The following is a 4,798-nucleotide window of genomic DNA, read 5'->3' as shown; positions in this document are numbered from 1 at the left end:
GCCCCCGGTGATGCGTTGGGCAGACCGCACCACGCTTTGAGAGGCCTGCAGTTGCGGGCGGTGCAGTTGCCGTACCAGGTGGTGATACAGCGTGACAGGATGGTCTCAATGGTGCAAAGGAAGGCCAAAAAGATCATCAAAGACATCAACCATCCGAGCCACAGCCTTTTCACTCCGCAATCATCCAGAAGGCGAGGTCAGTACAGGTGCATCAAAGCTGGCACAAGAGACTAAAAAACAGCTTCTATCTCAAGGTAATCAGACTGTTAAATAGCAATCATTAGCCAGCCTCCACCCAGTACCCTGCCCTGAACTAAGTCACTGTCACTAGCTGATTACCACCTGGTTACTCAACCCTGCACCTTAGAGGCTGCTGCCCTATGTACATAGACATGGACTCACTGGTCACTTTAATAATGGAACACTGGTCACTTTAATGATGTTTGCTTACTGTTTTACACATTTCATATGTATATACTGTATTCTACTGTATTCTAGTCAATGCCACTCCGACATTCCTTGTCCTAATATTTATATATTTCTTAATTTCCATTCTTTTAATTTTAGATTTGTGTGTATTGTTGTGAATTGTTAGATACTACTGCACTGTTGGAGCTAGAAACAAGTATTTCGCTACACCCGCAATAACATTTGCTAAATATGTGTATGCGACCCATAACATTTGATTTGATTTTGAGAGTGCCCGTCAGTGTTGAAGTGAGTGTGTGAGACCTGTTCTGTGCAAGGTGGTCAGGCCACTTCAGCCAGCTGTCTGGGCTGTTGAAGTCAACAACGTTACCCACCCACCATAGTGCTCTCTGACACTCTCTATGTCTCTCTCTCTTTCTCTGAACACTCCCCTTCACTCTCCCTTCCTTTCATCTTCTACCTTCTAATTTCACCTCTCAATCGTTCTTTTTCCCTGTGCTTTCCCCCCCTTTTCTCCATCTTCTCCGCTTTCTAGCCTTTCTTCCTCAATCCATCCCCTTTTCTCTTACCCTTCTCTCTCCTTCTTCTCTCCGACTCCCGCTCCCTCTCTCTCTGGGCGGTGTGGATCAGCTCTGATAAGTCCTCTGTCACAGCGGTCACCTGGTCAACAACACACACAGCACCATGGGGGTCCTTCCTTCCTGTGCAGGCAAAGACACGGGCAACCCAAATGCAGACACAAGAACACACACACAAACACATACATCTGGAAAGACACTCACACACACAAGCTCTGCTGATGCCACCACCTTGCAGGGACCGAATCCAGCATAGGAGCTTATGGGTCTGTGTGTGTGCATGAGTGCATATGTGTGTATGTGTGTATAAGAACGAGCGTGCGTGTGTATGTGTCTGTGCATGCACGTCTGTCCATGTCCTGAGGACATCAGGAAATGCCTTCAAAACCGGCCACTAGGGGCAATATTGAAAGCTATTACTGTCAGTTAAATCAAATCAAAGCTTATTTGTCACGTGCCCCGAAAACAGGTGTAGTAGACCTTACAGTGAAATGCTTACATACAGGCTCTAACCAATAGTGCCAAGAAAAGGTATGTGTGTGTGTGTGTGTAGGTAAGTAAAGAAATAAAACAACAGTAAAAAGACATTTGAAAATAAGAGTAGCAAGGCTATATACAGACACCGGTTAGTCGGGCCAATTGAGGTAGTATGTACATGAATGTATAGTTAAAGTGACTATGCATATATGATAAACAGAGAGTAGCAGCAGTGTAAAAGAGGGGTTGGGTGAATGTTTGTAGAAACGTCAGAATATGAAATCAAATAGGTAAAACTGTGAGATCTTGTTGGTGCTGTACTCAAGCACAGACAGGCAGGTAGTGTCTTTGTATCTCTCCCTCTCTCTTTCCTTCTCTCTCTCTCATTTCTCGATCAACACGTCTTTACCTCATCATAAGTGCTGTAGTCTACTGTACATTACAGACTATATCTACACTACAAAAGGCAGGCAAAGTAAATCAACCAAGTACAAAACGCGCCAGCAGCAGAAACAAATCATGGCAGAGTTATTAATGGGGCCTTAGTTATGCTAACAAACACACTCTCTCTGGTACAACGCTCAGACAAACAACAGCGCTCAGACAGATAACAACGCTCAGACAGACAACAGCGCTCAGACAGACAACAACGCTCAGACAGACAACAACGCTCAGACAGACAACAGCGCTCAGACAGACAACAACACTCAGATAGACGACAACGCTCAGACAACAACGCCCAGACAGACAACAACGCTCAGACAGCCAACAACTCTCAGATAGACAACAACGCTCAGACAACAACGCCCAGACAGACAACACCGCTCAGACAGACAACAACGATCAGACAGACAACAACGCTTACACAGACAACAACGCCCAGACAGACAACACCTCTCAGACAGCAAAGCTCAGACAGACAACAATGCTCAGACAACAACGTCCAGACAGACAACAACGCTCACACAGACAACAACGCCCAGACAGACAACAGCGCCCAGAGAGACAACAACACTCAGACAGACAACAACGCTCAGAGAGACGACAACGCTCAGAGAGACAACAATGCCCAGAGAGACAAAAACGCTCACACAGACAACAACGCCCAGACAGACAACAACGCCCAGACAGACAACAACGCTCAGACAGACAACAACGCTCAGACAGACAACAATGCTCAGAGAGACAACAACGCTCAGACAGACAACAACGCTCAGACAGACAACAACGCTCAGAGAGACAACAACGCTCAGGCAGACAACAACGCCGAGACAGACAACAACACTCAGACAGACAACAACGCCCAGACAGACAACAATGCCCAGACAGACAACAACACCCAGACAGACAACAAGCCCAGACAGACAACAAGCTCAGACAGACAACAACACTCAGACAGGCAACAATCTCAGACAGACAACAAGCTCAGACAGACAACAACACTCAGACAGACAACAGCGCCCAGACAGACAACAAGCTCAGACAGACAACAACGCTCAGACAGACAACAACACTCAGACAGACAACAACGCCCAGACAGACAACAATATCAGACAGACAACAAGCTCAGACAGACAGCAACACTCAGATAGACAACAACGCTCAGACAGACAACAGCGCTCAGACAGACAACAGCGCCTTGACAGACAACAACGCTCAGACAGACAACAACGCCAATATAGACAACAATGCTCAGACAACAGCGCCCAGACAGATAACAACGCCCAGACAGATAACAACGCTCAGACAGACAACAACGCTCAGACAACAACGCTCAGTTAACAACGCCCAGACAGACAACAACGCCCAGACAGACAATAATGTCCAGACAGACAACAACACTCAGACAGACAACAACACTCAGACAGACAACAACGCTCAGACAGTCAACAACGCCCAGACAGACAACAACACCCAGACAGACAACAACGCTCAGACAGACAACAACACTCAGACAGACAACAACACCCAGACATACAACAACGCCCAGACAGACAACAACACCCAGACAGACAACAACGCCCAGACAGACAACAACACCCAGACAGACAACAACACCCAGACAGACAACAACACCCAGACAGACAACAACACCCAGACATACAACAACGCCCAGACAGACAACAACACCCAGACAGACAACAACACCCAGACAGACAACAACACCCAGACAGACAACAACACCCAGACAGACAACAACACCCAGACAGACAACAACGCCCAGACATACAACAACACTCAGACAGACAACAACACCCAGACATACAACAACGCCCAGACAGACAACAACACCCAGACAGACAACAACACCCAGACAGACAGCAACGCTCAGACAGACAACAAGGCTCAGACAGACAACAACGCTCAGCGACATGAAGACGTGAAACAAATTGTGCTTATTTTTGTTAATGGTATATTCATACAAGATGGAGCATTAGAGGGAAAGCAGACACACACACACACACTAATTGGTTACGGTAGGCTTTGAAATGAAAAACAAATGTAAAAGTGGGAAGGGATCTTTTGGGTGAAGGAGGGAAGAGTAAGACAGGAGTGAGAGTAGGGGACAGATACAGGTGTGGATGGTGGGAAAGAAGACAAAGAGTTCAGATAAAGGACACAGCAGAAATGTGACTTTGCATCTTTTAGAGAGGACTTGGGCTCCTACTGTTGTACAGGAGAAGCAGTGCAGGTGTGTGAACGGTACAATGGAAGCAGCATGTGTGTGTGTGTGAGACAGAAACTGTGTAGAAGCAGGATGCAGCAAGGTGTAATCCTTATCACTGTTTATTCTTAGATTTCCAAACAGTGAGCCCCAAAGCCCCTCTGTGTGTGCGGAACCCCACAAGGGTCTGAGATCTTGCCTCCCTGGCTGTCAATCTCAACGCAACCCAGGGGCCAAAGCAAGTCTGTCCAGAGGGGAGGCATTAGCAGTATCAACACCCATTTCCTCTCTGAGTTGTTTATTCCAATTTGAACAGATGCATTTTAATACCTTATTTTTCCAGTTCCCTGTTATTTCACCCTACAATCTCAGTTTGCAGAAACACCACAGACTTTCCTAGCAACCCAAGCCTTGTTCTGATATAAACCACATAGAACATAGTGGCACATAGTGAAGAGGGTATAATCTATTGGCTAACTACAGTAAGTATTGTAAAAAATGCTGGGAATGTGTAAGTACGTGAAGTGAAGTGAATGCAGTTGGCTCGTCATCCACTCGCTATTTTGTTTGGGATGTTTAGAGAGTTGGTCACTGAATTCCCTGAAAGTTTCCCAGGTACATTCTGTGTCTCTTTGCCCACAAGGTCTGT

The sequence above is a fragment of the Oncorhynchus kisutch genome, linkage group LG4 (genome assembly GCF_002021735.2).
Source record: "Oncorhynchus kisutch isolate 150728-3 linkage group LG4, Okis_V2, whole genome shotgun sequence".
Lineage (NCBI taxonomy): Eukaryota > Metazoa > Chordata > Actinopteri > Salmoniformes > Salmonidae > Oncorhynchus > Oncorhynchus kisutch.
This window is presented reverse-complemented; position numbering follows the sequence as displayed.